This window comes from Oryctolagus cuniculus, chromosome 2, assembly GCF_964237555.1.
Source record: "Oryctolagus cuniculus chromosome 2, mOryCun1.1, whole genome shotgun sequence".
NCBI lineage: Eukaryota > Metazoa > Chordata > Mammalia > Lagomorpha > Leporidae > Oryctolagus > Oryctolagus cuniculus.
The window spans coordinates 108,173,772-108,191,969 of NC_091433.1; the positions used below are offsets into that span (position 1 = coordinate 108,173,772).

General features: G+C 49.4%; 1 long non-coding RNA gene and 1 other non-coding gene across 6 annotated transcripts in view; one reads left to right on the forward strand and one right to left on the reverse strand.

The window, feature by feature from the left end:
- LOC103346962 (uncharacterized) overlaps positions 1-18,198 on the forward strand; it is a 62,995-nt gene that overhangs the window by 16,568 nt on the left and 28,229 nt on the right. For all 5 annotated transcript variants that reach the window (XR_007915465.2, XR_011386462.1, XR_011386464.1 and 2 more), the window contains exons 3-5: positions 16,092-16,170; positions 16,401-16,545; positions 17,909-17,990. This is a non-coding gene — a long non-coding RNA (uncharacterized lncRNA). The remainder of the gene's footprint in view (positions 1-16,091; positions 16,171-16,400; positions 16,546-17,908; positions 17,991-18,198) is intronic.
- On the reverse strand, positions 4,234-4,336 carry LOC127490425 (U6 spliceosomal RNA). Its single transcript, XR_007918380.1, has one exon. It is a non-coding gene; the product is annotated as a U6 spliceosomal RNA (small nuclear RNA).

Sequence of the window (18,198 nt, forward strand, 5' to 3'; positions counted from 1 at the left end):
GTTGTTGTTGTTGGAGAGTCTTACTAGAAGTGAGAAATTATCTCTGTTTTAATAACATACTAAAGTCAAAAACAACTCCAAAGCATGTCTGCTATTAGTATAAATATTTTCCAAATTGTCTTTAGCTATATGACAAGCTTAAGTAAGAGCCTAAGGCTCTACAGGTTGAGCTAAGTTAACATGGGGAAAAGTTTCTTTCTCTATTAGTTCATTTGGGTGGTAACAGCCTACTCGGCCTGGTATTTCCCATCTAAGTTTCTGCTGTAATACCCATCAACAAAAATGATCAAGTCAGGCTTATCCAGTGGTGTATCCCCATACATCTGCATGGGAAGTCACTAAACCTCATACTGCACTCACACAATCATGATCCTCCCACAAATACAGTAAACTGGCAGGGCTGGGTAAGTCGCAGAGATGTTGGTCTGCTTCCTGAAAGATGCTGAGTTTGGCTGGAATTCAGTAGACTCTCCATTAGGCTGAGAAATGCAGTAGGCCTATGTTTTCCTCCACATTCTTGGAGAACCTCTTCTAACGCCTGATTGTTAAGCCCTTGAACAAAGCAAATGAAAGGTCTAGTATAAGTTGGAAGTCCCAGAGAAGCTGTGGTAAGGCCAGTTTCATCTGGTTAGCAGCCTGTTTGTGCTTGTGTTTACAGGGTAATGGCTCTAGTGGTGCTTTTCTAGTGAATGCACACAGTGGTGTGGCTATTAGGAGAAATTTGGCACTCAGGGCCTGCAGTATCCTGCAAGTCCAAGAAAACCTCTGAACTCTCTCTTAGCTATAAGGGAACGGAAAACTTTGCATAGTTCTTCCGTCAAGTGAGAGGGAAATTACTTCCGCTGTCATGTTATACCCTAAATTTCCACCAAACCCTTGCACAAGTTGTTGTAAGAGGTAAACTGAGTCAGTCACAGAGCACTATTTAGTGGGAAGTAACAAATCACCTATGCATTGAATGCAGGTAGAAATTCAGTGGGCACAGTAGACCATATGGGCGAGGATCTGGAACGACGGGAAACCTCAGTGTCACAGTTCTATCAGTTTGCTCGTCAATCTTGAACATGTGACCTTCACACATTTGATTTCTTTACTGGTAGAATTGTAAAGCCACGTTCAATCACGTCTGCTACAGTTGACGGGAGTCCTTGAATTGTTGCAGTGGATCTTGTATGGAATGATCAGTTGGGATTTTTACAGTCTCTACATTCTTAAGCCTTGCTACAAACAGTAGAAGCAGCAGCCCATAAACATTCAAGTCTTTTAGAAAGAGAAACTGTAGGTCCGGACTTCAACCATGTCAATTCTGCCCAAAGGCAGCACTGCAGTGACCCCAAGGGGTTTGTTGATTTGCAAAAGTAGGGCTTGTAGATTGGATCAGGCAGCTCCCACATCACCAGGATGGCACAGGACTCCCCATTCATCCTGAATTTTCTTTTTCTTTTTTTTTTTTTTTTTGACAGAGTGGACAGTGAGAGAGAGAGACAGAAAGAAAGGTGTCGCTCCCCCTCTTCGTGGAGGAACGACACTAAACCCTGCGCTGTTCTTTTGTCTGCTCTGCCCTCCCCGGGTTTGCTGCTGGTTCTTCCCGGGTTGGCTACCGTCCCTTCCACCTCCGTGGAAGGGCGGTTCCCCCTGCCACTTTCCCCACTTCCGCGGGGGAGCGGCATACCGCCGGCCGGCTCTCTCGGGGGCTGCACAGGTGTTCCCTCAGATGGATGTTCCTGGTGCATGTTGTCTCTCTACTCCTCTATAGTCCTCTTCCACCAATCCCAACTCTGCTACCCACACGCCGAGTACGCTGCTCTCCTCCAATCAGGAGCAGGTCCTACAGTTTATTGGTTGAACTGGAGGCAGCTGTGTAGAAGCTGTTTCCTCCTCTCCCCGCGCCATATTGTGGGAGAGCAGATGCATAGAATAAGTCTTAATTCCAGTAACTTAGTCTAGTCCGAGTTGCTCCCAGTTGCTCCCCACAGAAAGGTCTTCCTTTGCCGTTGGTTCACCCTCCAATGGCCGCCGCGGCCGGCGCACTGGGCTGATCTGAAGGCGGGAACCAGGTGCTTCTCCTGGTCTCCCATGGGGTGCAGGGCCCAAGGACTTGGGCCATCTTCCACTGCACTCCCTGGCCACAGCAGAGAGCTGGCCTGGAAGAGGGGCAACCGGGACAGAATCTGGCGCCCCGACCAGGACTAGAACCCGGTGTGCCGGCGCTGCAAGGCGGAGGATTAGCCTAGTGAGCCGCGGCGCTGGCCCCTGGGTTTTCTTTCTCCCTGTTTACTCCATGAGTTGCAGGGAGCATTTTACTGGGATGCCTCTCAGAACTCCTTCAATGTTGACTGTTTTCTTGAGGGCTCCCCCTGGTGGGCAAACAGCACAACTCCAAAGAAAGAGCTTTGTTTTTGGCCCTAAGAGTGAACAACTTCTCCAGGGTCCTGGTTGTTCGCAGAGACCTGGAGGCACCCAGTTCCTCATTCAGCTTTGGTTTCAGACAACCACGGGGAAGTCTGTTGGGTCAGGATCCCTGCAGTTGTAGTTGATGAGATACACCCCTTGAGGTTTTTTTTTTTTTTTCCTGTTCTACTGTCCTACCAAAATGGCCAGCGGCAGCCACTAATTCAGCTGTCTTTGTAACGTTCCATTCCAGTTTATGTTTCTTAATTAACCTGCTGAGTTTGGGACAAAATCCATTTAAAGCAGCTAATGCCGTTTCAGTCTTTCACAAGAGATATTCCTTGATGTATTTTGAGCCTGGAGTGCTTCACAGTTTTTCTGAGTGAGCTCTGTAATCTGAAACTGGCTCATCCCCTTTTGCCTACAGGGTTGTATCATGGACAGATCAGTTTTCTGTGCACGAACTTTAGGCATTGATGTTAAAAGGCGTGTAGCCGTGTTCTCACCTCGCCTCGGTCCCTTCCTTGAAGAGGCCTTGGATAGGCCTTTAATATCCTCCTCAGGTTCCTTCAATTCTGCTGCGTCACCCACTTCTGATAAGATCAGGTGATACGCGGATGAAGGTCAGGGAGTTCTGAACTGTAAGCTCCTATGGGATTATAAATTCTTGGGTAAGTTTTTGAGGAGTGGCTTTGGGAATTGGGGAATCTCTTGCAATGGCTCTTAGTTCTCTGCCTTAGACCAGGGAGAAAAGGCAGTCATGGAGGGCTGGTTGGTCAGAAGTTCTCTCTTTATGCATCTAGCTAACTGCTTCTTTAACTTCATCATGGAGAACAGGTAGTGGTGTCCAAGTATTCAGGCAAAGGGGCCAGAGAGAAGGAGAGGTTGGGGCTAGTTCAGGCAAAGAACAGTCCTTTTTTGTTGTGTCCTTCATCTGTTGTTTAAGCTTTTTACTTGCTTTTAGCAAAGAGTCTTTTTTAAAGATTTATTTATTTATTTGAAAGTCAGAGTTACACAGAGAGAGGAGAGGCAGAAAGAGAGAGAGGTCTTCCATCCGCTGGTTCACTCCCCAATTGGCTGCAACAGCTGGAGCTGCACAGATCCAAAACCAGGAGTCAGGAGCTTCTTCTGGGTCTCCCACGTGGGTGCAGGGGCCCAAGGACTTGGGCCATCTTCTACTGCTTTCCCAGGCCATAGTGGAGAGCTGGATTGGAAGTGGAGCAGCCAGGACTCGAACCAGAGGCCAAATGGGATGCTGGCACTGCAGGCAGCGGCTTTACCCACTACCCACAGTGCCAGACCCTGCAGAGTTTTTTAAGGAGGAAATTTATCATTTATTTAGTCTTTTAGGTGCCTCCACATACGAATTAAAGACCATATTCCAATGTTTATATGGGGTTCATTGACCCTTGTTTTTCTAAAATCTTTCACAAATAATTCTACTCAAGTTAAAGTTTTCTCCTGTTTTTCTAAGATGTTTCCAGTTAGGTTAATCCATCCTCTCAACACATATGTACTGGGGTCATAATTCTTTTTTTTTTTTCTTTAAAGATCTATTTTAAAGGGAGAGAGGGCATGGTCAGGAGAGAGCTTCCATCTGCTGGTTCACTCCCTAAATGCCCGCAACAGCCAGGGCTAGGCCGGGCCAGTGCCAGAAGCCAGGAGCTCCATCTAGGTCTCCTGTGAGGGTGGTGAGAACCCAAGTAGTTGGACCATGATCTGCTGCCTCCCAGGTGCGTTAGCAGGAAACTGGATCAGAAGTGTGGAGTAGCCAGCACCTGAGTACTCCAGCGTGGGGTGCTGGTGTCGCAGGCAGCAGCTTAAATTGCTGCACCCAGGGCCCCACACAGGGAACGCTTCACAGGTCTGTGTGTCATCCTCGCGCAGGGACCGTGCTAGTCTTCTCTGAGCCATTCCAGTTTTGGTATCTGGGCTACTGAAACCGGCACCTGGGGTCGTTACTCTGATACGTGAACTTAGCTGCAGCCCCAGAAAGTGGAGTCCTAAACTCCTTGGATTGTGATGAGCCCATTATCACGAGGCAAAGAATAAAAAGATAAAAGGTTGAAAATAATAATAAAAAACATCCCTACCTGTGGCCCTTCACTGGATCCAGCCCAACCCTGAAGCCATGTCTAACCTGGACACCTGAGGCCTTGTAACTGATTCCAATAAAGTAGGAAAAGGGGGCAAAGGAAGGAGGAAAAGGATTGTTTGATCAATTTTGAGAGCTCAGGACATAAAAGGAGTAGAGCTTGAGTTCTGAGAAGGAAACTTACTCACGTGCTCCAGCTACTTTGGGAGATGGCTGGGCTCAGTGGGCCCCTGGTGCCTCGCTTGGACCACCAGCATGTATGCAGACTGTCACTGATGGAACACCTTTCAGCGTGTGTGGGGCTTGACAGTATTCAGCCTGGGATTGGCTGAGGGTTCAGTGGCCGTGATTGGCAGTTGTTCAGTTGCTGGGTTACCAGGGTGGACTCCTAGATAGGTGGCAGCTTGCTGGTAGGATGCTGTTCACCAGGCACAGAGACTGACCTCTGACCTCAGCACCCAAGTCTGGAGGTCAGTTTAGGCCAAGTTCAATTTGTTCAGCAAGGGCAGGTCTGGGCTCATGAGCATGCCCCTTCGTGTGTGTGTATGTGAGTGTGTGTGTTTATGTATGTGTATACGTGTATGTGTGTATGTATGTGAATGCATGTGTGCAAATGCATATATATGTGTGTGTATGTGCATCTGTATGCATGTATGTGTGTACATGGGCATGTGTGTATGTGTATCTCTGTATATATGTGTATATGTGTATGTGTATGTATATGTATGCGTGTATGTGTATGTATGTGTATGTGTGTATATATGTGTGTATGTGTGTATCTGTATGTGTGGGTATGTGTATGTGTGTATGTGTATCCATGAGTATGTACATGTTTTTTATATGTGTATGTGTGTATATGCATACATGTGTGTGCATGTATGTGTGCATGTGTATATATGTGTATGTGTGCATGTATGTGTATGTATCTGTGTGCATGTATGTGCACAAGCATGTGTGTATGCATGTATGTATATGTGTATCTGTATATGTGCGCACATGTATATGTGTGTATTCATGTATATGTGCATCTATATGCATGCATGTGCACACATACATATGTGTATGTGCATATGTGTGCATATGCACACATGTGTGTATGTGTGTTTATGTATATGTGTGCATGTGTATATGTATGTTTGTGTGCATTGCATGTGTGCATGTGTATGTGTATATGTGTATCTGTGTGTATGTGTGCATGTGTATGTATGTATGTGTATGGTATATGTGTGTATGCATATGTGTGTATACACATGTATGTGTATATATGCATATGAGTGCACATGTATATGTATGTGTGCATGCACACATGTGTATGCATGTTCATGTGTTTACATGTGTGTGCATACGTGTGTATGTATAGGTGTATCTGTGTATGCACATGTGTATGTGTGTGTATATGTGTGTATATGTACATGTGTATATATGTGTGTATATGTGTGTGTATGTGTGTGTAGGTGTGTGCGTGCAGACTCTCAGCAGTGGAACCCCTGCCTGTTGTCCTGCAGCAAAGGGCTCTGCTCTCAGTCATCAGAGCGGGTCCCCTGCTCCCTCCACACTGTGGCAGCTCCCGGGCAGAAAGACGGGACCTGAGTGACAGGCACACGGAGGAGCTTTGCTGCCAGCAACACGTGGCCTCTAAGGATGAAGATGGGGTATGGGACACGAATCTCTCTGACCTTTGGCTTTTCAGGGATGGCTTTTAAAGGTTGCGGCGGGGCCTTTGCTGCCCTCCATGCTGTGTTACCTTTACCGCTTGCGCCCAGTCCTGTACTGTGTACAGTTTGATCATGAAGAATTTCCCCTCACGCTGTGTACCCCACCCCCACACAGAACTTTCCACTGAACCCTGGCAAAAACCGCTGATCCATAGGGTGGGATGCTGTGTGTATGCTCCCCGTATATTGTTCTTTGCGAGGAGGCTGGTGTCCTTAGCAACTCAGTTTTATGGTTGTGAAATCATTTTACCCATTACAGTTAATGTATTTTTCTCTTTATTTAGAAGAGCAGATATGAACGAACACACTTATGTATACATTTATTAAGCTGATAGAGATAGGCAGTGTGTTGTCGCACTCACGCTTCATAGATTTCTCATGTGGCTTTACTTGTGTCTGTTAAGTCGGGGTTGAAGGTGTAGCAGCAGCGTATTACACTTCCTGTGCCTTCACTGAGGTCAAACCTGAATGTAGTGTTTATTTCATGTGTTCTTGTACTGTTCATTTTAATTAGTTGGAATTGTATGTTTAATATGTGATGTTTGGCATAAATAAAATTTAGTATCGTAAGTGTTCTTCAATAAATTATTGCACACAAATTATAGGATAGGATGACGAACAATGAGATCAGTTCAGTACTTAGGGTATAGGGTTAGTTTCCTAGGATTACTCTAATAAATACTACAGGTTTGACGACTTATTCTCACAGCCGGAAGTCCATAGTCACAGTGCTGGGGCAGCCATTTTTGCAGAAGCTCCCAGAAGAATTCTTCCGTGCCTTTTCTAGCAAGAGGGCCAGGCTTCCAACCCATAGGACCTTGGGGGATGCGCTAAAACCACATCCAAGTCTCAGGAGGCTGCGCAGCTCCAGTCCCTGTCTTTGTGCACCTGCGCCCCGAGCTGTCCCTGTCCTTACACACAGACACCGGGTGTTGGAGTTAAGGCCCACCCTACTCCAGGATGAGCTCTTCCTAACTTTGCTACATCTAGAAGACCCCATTTCCAAATGCAGTCTTGTTCACAGGTTCTGGATGGACACGGATTTGAGAGGGACGTTATTCAATACCGTGCCCGTGTGGAACTATACCCCCTTAATTCAGTATTCAAAAAGTGAGAACAGGCTGTCGGGGATTTTGCCTTAAAGGCCCAGTGATTACTTTCTAAGATCAGATCTATCAAGAGAGTGAAGAATGCTGTATTTGCACAGGTGCGATATCCAGTGTTTAACATTTACATTTTATTGGACACTACTTCACAGTCCATACTTTGCTCTCTTTTAAAAAGATACGTTTTTAGGTTTAAAACAAAAGATCTAAAGGAACTGAACTTTATATATTATTTTTTGGGAGGTAGAGATAGCCTCTTCAGGAAAGGACTACAAAACAGCCAGTGCGGAGTTAGCTGTGCAAGTGTGTATTTAGATGTTTAAAAGGGATAAAATTAAAAATGTAAAACTTGGCATAGTATACTCATCACAAAATCATAAAAATATTTTTATTAACTTTCTGATACCTTTACAATACTTTTTCCTTCCCTTTTTTTTAGCTTGCATATCCTTTAGTCACCTTTTTTGTGACAATTTCATATTAGTAAAGTATTAGCATTTGTAAAGAGTATTTAAGTTCTTTCTGGTTTTTGAAAAAAAATAATCTATTTTCTCAAGTTATTATTGGTAATATGTAAGTTATTAGGATTATTGTCAAATTTGGAAAAATCTATGTTGATTTATTTTATAGGTGAGCTGTATGATTCAAGCATTTTTCTAGGTTCCATGCATGTTGTGTGGTGCAACTTTATGTGATAACAGAAATGTTGTATATTTGGGCTGTCTTTTTTTTTATTATTATTATTTGGGCTGTCTTATCTGGTAGCCACTGGCCAGATGTGGCTATTGAGCACTTAAGATGTGGTTAGCGTGGCTGGAGAACCGAATTATTTTATTTATTCCACTGTGATCCAGGCATTTTCACCGAAAGGCCCCCCACTCCCTGTGGCCCAGCTCAGTCCCCTCTGCCAGGCCTCAGTGGGCTATGGTAGAAGTCTGAATGTAGTCCACACTGGAGCCCTAGACAGTGAATTTGGTGAAAATTAATCAAGGCTGTAGGTATTTTGTAAAACAATTGGCTACCTCACTCATCTACCTGTGTGTGCTTGGAAATACGGTTGAGTCAAAATGGTTTTAAATTTATAATTTATTTTTATTTGAGAAGCAGAGAAACACAGAGAGCGTCCATCTTCAGTTTTACACTCCAAAGGCCCATCAAGGCTGGTGCTGGGCCAGGAGCTGGAAAACAATGCAGGTCTCTCACATGGAACCCAATTGTTTGAGCCATCAGCACTGCCTCCCAGGGTCTGCACTAGCAGGAAGCTGGAGTCAGGAGCAGGAGGTAGCTGTCAAACCCAGGGACTCTGATACATGACCTTTTTTAAAAAGATTTATTTATTTATTTGAAAGGCAAGGGGCCAGTGCTGTGGCATCGTGGGTTAAAGCCCCCACCTGCAGCACCAGCATCCCATATGGGTGGCCGGTTCAAGTCCCAGCTGCTCCACTTCCGATCCAGCTTCCTACTGATGCGCCTGGGAAAGCAGCAGAGGATGGCCCAAGTCCTTGGGTTCCTGCACCCATATGGGAAACCTGGAAGAAGTTACTGCCTCCTGGCTTCGGATTGGCTCAGCTCCAGCCATTGTGGCCATTTGGGGAGTGAACCAGCAGATGGAAAATCTGTCTCTGTGTCTACCTCTCTCTATAACTCTGTCATTCAAATAAACAAAATAAATTTTAAAAAGAAAGGGAGAGCTACAGAGAGGCAGAAGCAGAGAGAGATCGTTCATCTGCTGGTTTACTCCCCAGATGGCTGCAACCACCAGAACTGCACTGATTCAAAGCCAGGAGCTTCCTCCGGGTCTCCTACCTGGGTGCAGGGGCCCAAGGACTTGGGCCATCTTCTACTGCTTTCCCAGGCCATAGCAGAGAGCTGGATCGGAAGAGGAGCAGCCAGGACTCGAACTAGTGTCCATATGGGATGCCGGTGCTGCAGGCAGAGGCTTTACCTGCTGTGCTACAGTGCCGGCTCCGAGACATGGACGTTGTAACCACTAGACCAAATGCCCGCTGTCTGTCAGTGTGTTTCAGAATGACAAGGCCTGTGCTCCTGTCCAGGCTCCACTGTGTTCCGGAGACTTGAGAGTTGTTCCCCTTCTTCCTGTATGAAGTCAGGTAAATTAGTCAGGATGGGCCACCTTGTGCTGCAGTAACAAACATCCCCCTCCCCCGGCCCCAGTCAGTGTTCTCAGTGGCAAAGTTTTATTTTTCACTGATGAGACACCCTTGGCTTGGGAAGGAAGGGCTATTCTAATGAGGAGGGGCAAGTGGAAGCCCCCAGAACTGTTCGCTGTCCCCCTCAGCTGTGGCAGTAAATTAACACAATGTCCTATCCCCACAGGGGTGGCAGAAATTAGCATCACTGTTACCTATGTGACGGCTGCAGGTGGATCGGCCTCATCATTTCTCTATGCAACTTACATGTCTGACTGTTAGAAAATCCTGGCAGTTCCTGGAGAATGCAAGCCAGTGCGCCTGACCTCGGCCAAGTACCATTCCTGCTTTCAGTCTGCGGTGTCACTTGCTCCTCCTTGCTAGAACACACTCCCCTGCACAAACAGAGATTCTCTGTACAAACAGAGATTCTGCCAAGTGCATTTCCTGTCAGGACAGAGGCACTTACAGTCACGTGGCACGGCACTGTATATGTTCATAGTTCTGGTCTGGGGATCTTGTTGACCCCTCTGTCCTAATGAAAGTCTGGAGAGACCCGGAAGTTCTCTGGAACATCACATCACCCCAGTACCACGGATACCTTTCTAATCAAATGGGATGAGCAAGAAGTCGCTGACCTATCAGAGGCCTGGGTGAGACACAGCACTCCAGAGGACAGGGCCTTGAACCCTACAGAGGTTCAGGGGCTTCCCACATGTGTCCCATGATGAGGGGTGTGCAGGACACCCCACCCCCAGTAAAGGACAAACAATGGCATCTTTCTCCTCCCACAATGCAGAAAGCATGGTATATTGTAAGGCTCATGAGGCTTTGGAAGCAGCAAAGGACGTATCTTTGACCTGTGTACCGGGAGAAACAAAAGCTGCCCGCTAGGGTGGGACCCACAGCAGGAAAGGACGCTGCCCCAGGCCCAGGCTGGGGTGGCCTGACACTGCGCCACATAACCTGGCAGGCTGTGGTATTAGAGGTGTCATTCATGGCTGTTCTGGGCTGCACTGTGCCCACCCCCATTCTGCTGAATTCATACATTGGGACCTCAGAATATGACTGTTTAGAGATGCAGTCGCTGTAAAGGTAGCTCCGAGTGAGGTCATTAGACCCAGCCCTAGTCCAGCATGACTGGTGTCCTTATGAGGAGAGGACATTTGAACACACACAGGTGCAGAGGGGAGATCGTGCGAAGACACTGATGGAAGATGGACACCTACAAGCCAAGATGGGACACCCGGAACACCTTCTTCCTGACTGCTCCCAACACCCGAGCTCAGAAAATTCCCCCTCCAGAGCTTTCACCCCGTCTGTGGCGCTTTGCTGTGGCAGTCTTGGCAAGAGGGACTTGTACCAGTGCATCTTACCCATCCACATCCATGGCTACACGGAGGATTCTGTATGACCAGAAGAAGATGGAAGGAACAGTCCACACTTAGCTCCTGGCCAGGTGGACTTGATGTGTGCATGTGAGCTGGACAAAGACAATGGCTGCATCCAGTCTTGATCAGAGGTGATCTAGGGAGAGAGTTAGGGAGTGGGGAGACCTCCCAATGGGCAGAGCACCTGGCCGTCTGCTTTGTGTAGAAAGAGAAACAGGCCCAATTTAGACTAGATCTAGACTTGTGGGAAGTGCCAGTGACCCACCTGGACTCAGGAGTCCGGAAGGTCAAGGAGGGAAGACCTGGGTCAGAGTGGTCTGGTGCTGAGATGTGTGGGTAAACCTGTAGGAGAGGCAGGCAGGTGTGATGACAACACACGTGAGTTAGTGTTCTCTGGGAAGCGTCCCCCACGGAAAGGGCACCTAACACCCCCGTGGACACAACTGCCTCCACCAGGGAACATCAGCCAGCCATTGTCATTGACCTCCACAGTGGTGGAAAGGACCACATGGGCCCAGTGGCATGGGATTCAACTTACCAAAGATGAAGTGTCAGTACCGCTTCCACTAAATGTCCATTCTGCTATTAACAGAGACAAGTGCTGACCGTGGGAGCAAGCTTGGCACCATGGATTCTTTTCACCCTGGAAGGGCCAGTGATTGGTTCCGTCGCTCGGAGTGTGGGTTTACCCTTCCTGACCGTGGGGTCACCCTTCCTGACCCCCAGAAGCGTGATTGTGGTGGGCATGGCCTGCGGGCTTTATCAGCATTGTGAAAGACCAGCGAAAGCATAGAGGTGGGCCTGTGGCCAGGGATGCGTGGCCCATACAGAAGCACTCATAGGAGGTTGGTGTGGCTCTACAGGGACGTGAGAGACACTTGGGATGAGGCACCGTCACATGGTGCTCTGCTCACGGTGGGGAAGCAAGGGTGGCTACTCTAACTTCCACCAGTGCACCTGGAGCATTTGTTCTTCCCCTCCCCTTAATCCTGAGCTCTGAAGGTTGAGAGGTCTGTGTGCTCAAAGAGTGACTGCTGTCTCAGGACACAGCAGGAGACATGGCGAATGAGAAGTTGCAGTTTCCACATGGGCATGTCAAGCTGACCAGGAGGCAGGGTGGTCACCTTCCTGGTGGCCGCGGTTGGCCCTGAGTGGGAGGAGGAGACAGGGCTGCTGCCACTCGCCCTCCAATCCCAGGAGGCCTGGCTGGGCCAGGCACTGAAGCCCCCTACTCGGGTTCTCACGCCTCTGTTGCCTGGAGCTGAAGAGCTCAGGGCCTGCCCCATGTGTGGGTGCCCCCTGCATGTCCTCGATCCTCCATGAAAGTCAGAATAACGCCCTCTCACTGCAAGCTCTCCATGTCCTCATCCCTGGGACCTGCAAATGGCCATGCATGTACATGTGTTTAAGTCCTGTCCCCCAGGACCTTAGAATGTAGCTGTGCTTGGGGACAGGGCCTTTAAAGAGGTAATTAAGGTCAAATGAGATCATAATGTGACCAGTGGGTGCTGTGTGTGCATAGAGAAAAGGCCATCTGCAAGACAGAGGCCCCAGCAGAAAGCAACCTTGCTGGCACCTTGACCTTGGACTTGTCTCCAGAACTGTAAGAGAGCTCACCACGTCTGGGGTTTAAAGCTGCGTGGGCTGTGCTGTTCTTTTAAGACTCACACAGCTTCTGTGCCAAAGGAGGCTTTATGGAGGCAGTCGAGTTGAGTATCCCCGAGATGGGGAGATGACCCTGGGTTATCCTTAGCTGTGAAAGCAGGAGGTGGGAGACAGGACAGGTGGGAGAAGTGGACATCACAGTGCTGTGACTGCTGGTGTTAAAGATGGAGGAGGGGGGCCCAGAATTGGGATGCAAGCAGCCTCTAGAAGCCAGAGGGGCAAGGCAAACAGTCTCTCCCAGCACCTGCAGAAACAGAGCAGCCCTGCTGACCCCTTGATGGTGCCCAGTGGGGTTCCTGCGGCACCTCTGACACCCACAACTGTGGGATAGTAAACCTGCGTCGTCTTAAGTCTCCAGCTGGTGGTCATTCGTTGCAGCAGCGAACGGGAACTCCAGGTGCAGGACCAGGTCACTCCTTCGCCAGCTCTTGGGCAGGAAGGTGACAGCTCTGTTGAGAAAGAGGAGAGCCACAGGCTACAGAGGTGCATGGGCAGCCTGCTGCTCCAGGGCCCGTTTTGCACCTGAAGACTCAGGAGCCCACTTGCAGGAGCACCAGCCAGGGAGGGGCTCTTGGTTCTGAAAGAAGAGGAAGGGAAGCGCCACGTGGGAAAGACAGGAGAGAGAAAGCAGCAGCCCCTGTGCGCAGCAGTCGCGTCCTCTGTCTCCTGGAGAGCAGCCTACGGCACAGGATTCCTGCCGAGCGCCAGGGCCCAGGCTCCTGGGGATGGCGCACACGGGCAGCCTCCAGGAAAGCGAGCTGGACCTTCATCCCCGACAGCCTCTTCCCCGGTTTCTCCACTGTGTGGCGCCTGTTTCAGAAATGCATCCTGGAGGAGAGATCCTAGTTCCATTAACACCCCGCAAAGCAGAGCCAAACGATTACCATGAAGTGCAGCCCTGCTGGCAAAGAGCCGGCTCCTCAGAAGAGCAGCTCACAACCGAGACCTCCAGGCGGCACCGGGGGTTGCCGTTTTCTGGTGATTGGTTTTGTTTCCAGGAGAGTGCAACCCTGGGACTGGATCTGATGCTGCGGGGCCGGGGGTGGGGCAGGGGCAGGGGGATTCCTTGTGTGCACTCCAGGGCTGCTTGGTATGATGCTTCCTTGCTACCACAGCCACCTCTGGGCAGGGCAAGGGCCCAGCTGCTGTTGGCAAGAGGTGGCACGAGAGGACCAGAGGCCGTGGGGCCCCCTGCTGCAACTGAAATAAACACACAGGTAAAGTTGCATAATGTAGCCCCCACAATCAGGCTGCAGCCATTTGTGTGCACAGCAGTGAGGGGTGAACTGGCGGGTCCCTGCACTAGCAGAGGCAGGTTCCCGTGCTCACCTGAGGCACCACGGAGCCAGGACTCTGATGGGCAAAGCCGGGTAGAAACAGAGCTCCAGATCCACACGTGGCCCAGGCACCTTCATGAGCAGGTTGGCTGATGAAAGCGCCTGGTCTGGGCCTGGGAACAGTGACCTCTGACCTCCAAGCCCCAGCGGGCTGGGCCTGTAGGAGAGGCTCACCTAGCAGAAGCCACTTCTGTGTCCTGCGCATCCCACCTCCACCTGCTATAGCCGGGGGTGGGGGGAGCTGACGCTTTCCCAAGTTCTCATGTTCCCAAGGGTGGCCTTCCGGGAGTGTCCCTGGGTCAAAGGCACAGCCCAGCGGTTCACCATGGGGTGTCGTGACTGGTTCTGGAAATCATGACCCATTTGTAAGCCAGGACAGCAAATCAGTGGGTGGTCTGCCTCTTCCCAAACAGTGAAACACAAGGGGACCTCAAAAAGTTTGTGAAAATGGAATTGTAAGATTCATTCATTATGGAGCAAAACCTTTTGACGTCCATGGATAATTGTTTTCCTACTATGCATTTTTTTTTTGACAGGCAGAGTGGCTTTTTTTTGACAGGCATTTCTTTTTTTTTTTTTTTTAAAGGATTTATTTTATTTATTTGAAAGGCAGAGTTACAGAGGAGAGAGGGAGAGCTAGAGATCGTCTACCTGCTGGTTCACTCCCCAAATGGCCACAACGCCGAAGCCAGGAGCAAGGAGCTCCATCCAGGTCTCCCACATGGGTGCAGGGGCCCAAAGACTTGGGCCGTCTTCCACTGCTTCCTCAGGCCATAGCAGAGAGCTGGATCAGAAGTGGAGCGGCTGGGCCTCGAACCAGTATCCATAGGGGATGCCAGCGCTGCAGATGATGATTTAACCCACTGTGCCACAGCACCCCCCCTCCCACGACTATACACCTCTGTGACGTTTTTGAAGCTCCCTCCTTGTATGCACAGATTTTAAAATTTTTTGCACCAAAATAAACTGATCTGTAAAGTCAGTTCCCCACAAACTGCTGGAAGAGGCCTCATAAAACTGAGTGGAATAGAACACAGTGAAGGCACTGCACGCACAGGGTAGGTTTGGTTTTTCCAACCTCTTGTTCCAGCCCTGAGCAGCCACAGTGAGCACCCCGTGGGCAGTCAGGTAAAATGGTTTTCTTCTTTTTGAAAAAAAAAAAAAAAGATTTATCTATCTGGAAGGTGGAGTGACGCATTTTTCCATCCATTAGTTCATACCCCAAATGGCAACAGCCGAGGCTGAGCCATGCTGAAGCCAGGAGCCAGGGACTCCATCCAGGTCACCCACATGGGTGGCAGGTGTCTAAGTACTTGGGCCATCTTCCAGGGCCTTCCGAGGCATCTCCTCAGGGAGCTGGAACAGCCGGGACTTGACCTGGCGCTCCAGTGAAGGATGCTGGTGTTGGCAAGAGGCGGCTTAACTGGCTGCACCACAGTGCCAGCCCAGTAAAAAATGTATTTTTGAAAGGAGGCCACAACACAACAGGTTTGGAATCCACAGATGTAGCCCAACCCCTCACTTGACCCCCAAATGGTGGAGGGAACTGCCAAGGCCAGAGGCTGACCTGTGTCAGGTCTGATTTGGACCCCAGGCCTCGTGGAGACCCTGCCTCTTAGTTAATCTAACTAAGAAGACTCCAGCCCTGGACCCTTTAGCAGAGAACTTGGCCTCCAATGAGTGAAACCCAGTGGTGCTGTGCAGGAGCGCCCAGGAGGTTCAGGGCAGTGTGAGGGCGTGCACCTACCACTCACTACAGAGGGGGATTGCAGGGAGGAGCGAGGCCACCTGGAGTCTTCCCGGCTTCTGGGCTGGGGGGAAGAGAGGAGGGCAGGAGTGTGTGCTGGGGTAGGGGTCATGTCTTTGAGGTGGGGGCTCTCACTCCCTAACACTATGGGTGTTCTGTCTCTACAGAACCTCCCCAGCCGAGTCAGGAAAGACCATGTACCCTGTCTCACTACCCTCCATGTGCAGGGAGACTGAGGGACCCGATACCCTGAGGACAACCTGAGATAAATTACATGGCCCTGGGGAACCCTTGGTGGCAAACAGCCAGGCCACCAGCTGAGCCGGAAGTGGCCTGTGGCCCTGTGAGGGGCCTATGCAGGGCCTCCTGTGACGAGGACTTCCTCATATGATAGCTGTGTAACACACACCCTTACGATAAACGTGTGCATGCAACAATGAACATGCTATGGGTTGAAAGGAACACTGACTTTTTTTTTTTTTTTTACATAACAGGTGCTTCAGTAAATTAACTCCTCTATGCTGACTTGCTGGAAACTTCCTGGAGAAATCTATGGCGAGGCTGATTTCACAGGTAAGCAAACTGAGGCTTAGAGGGCTGAGGGAGCTTCCAGCAGGTTGCAGTCTGTGTGGAATGGGGACCTGGAGACACACAAGACAGGGCTGTGGGCTGGGAGAACCAGCGCAAGCGCGATGCTGCATCTGGGGCGCATGCATCTCCTGCATGTCAGTGGTTCCTTTTTCTCTTTTATTACACTCTGGGCTCCTCGAAAGCAGAGACCCTGTTCTCATTTATCTCCACAGTAACTTGCAAGGAGGTCAGCTTTTAGGCTTTCACGGATATTTGGTCAATCAGCGAAGAAGAGACGGATCCAGAGAAGGGAAGCGTCAAGGAGGGAGACAAGGAGCTGCCATTTGGGACAAGTGCCCTTCTAAAGGACAGGAGAAGGTGTGATTGGCTCCCTCTACTGGATGTCGTGCAGTACTGCAGAGGGTTGGAGGGCAGAGATGCGAGGAGCAGGCAGGCTCTCCTGCCCTGGCTGTCCCAGCCACGCTGCCAATCCTTTGCTGAGACCCTGTGACAAATGGCTCCCTGAGAATAAAGCACAGGCAATTGGTGCGGTGCAGAGTGCGTCCCCAGGCCCACCCTCCGTGTTGCAGCTCGTTGTCAGTGTCCCCGGCAGAACTGGACTTGCCGTGGTGGAAGCGGCCGGTTGTGCCAAAGTCCTGCCTCTCACTGCAGCTCCGTCCCACACCGACCCTCGTCATGAGGATCATAACTTCCAGTTTATCTTCCATTGGCAGTGGTCACATAGCCTCCGTTTCTCTGTCCTTGTGCCTCTTTGCCAAGTAGTTTATATTTTAAAATATTTTCTACTTAAAAAATATTGGGGGGTTTCTAGCCCTTTCCTGGACAGGAATCCTGGCATAAGTCTTTTATGACGTCAAGGACCTTTAATTTACAAAGCCAAGGAATTTATGTTCTAGACATTTAAATTTTTAAAACAATTCTACACAGATGTACAAACTATAAAATATGGACAGATCACCTTGTACTGATCACTGTTAAACCAAAATAACCTAGACTCATGGCCATGTGGATGGTTTCCCTTGAGATTCGAAAAGCAGCAGCCGGCAGAGAAAGGATTCAGGGTGTGGGGAAAGTGAATTGTTGGGCAAACTCTCTTATTGAATTTACACCTCTGCCCGCTCCGTGATGGCAGGAGCACCTCCCACCACAACAAGGATGTTTTAGTGTTTTCTACATTTTCAAAGATTCGGGAAATGCTACTGATAAAATCCAACATTACAACACTACAACCAATGTTATGCACCCTAATTGCCTTTACTTGCAATTCTAGCTCCAGAGTGCCATTGGCCCCAACACATGGTAGGGTCTTTATAGCCAGAGAACAGGTCATGCCACCCAGCAAATGGAAGTGAGGCAGAGAGACAGGCGAGTGGCTACAGCTCATGTCTGTCTGATTTGAACGGGGTTTGACTAGGTGGCTGGTTGTGATTGCCTGAGGATAGAATAGGTTACAGCCTATTTACACATCCAGTTAGGTTGCAGTTCACTACTGTACGGAGACAGGTTGGGGCCAGTTTTATACATTGCTGTGAGCCCCACTTGGGGTAGGAGAATGTGGCCCACGCCTTATGTCTCTGCCCTTTTTGAAGGTGCTTTCATAAAGTTAAGACTGTGGAATTTGGAGTCTCATCTAGGTTCAGATTTTGTCTCCATCCATCAATCACCAGCTGTAATGCAGGTAACATACCCTCACTAACCCATGCTTCCTTACCCATGACAGGAGCTAGCGGGCAAGATCCGCGAGTCCATGTAAACATGGTACGCCTGGAGGAACTAGTGGCTGTTACCGCCACCACTTACAGGTGAGACCTCTGATCCTTCCTAGATTCTCCCCTGTTTGCTCAGGAAGAGGCTTAGCTTACAAAATCTCACTTCCCAGTCTGGCTTGCAGGTGGGGCTGGCCAGCAAGGTGAAAGGGAGATGACTGGGTGAAGCTACGCAGTGCCATTTTAGAGACTATCTCTGGCAAACGACTCTTCCTTTCTCCCTCTTTGTTCTTTTTGTTACCAG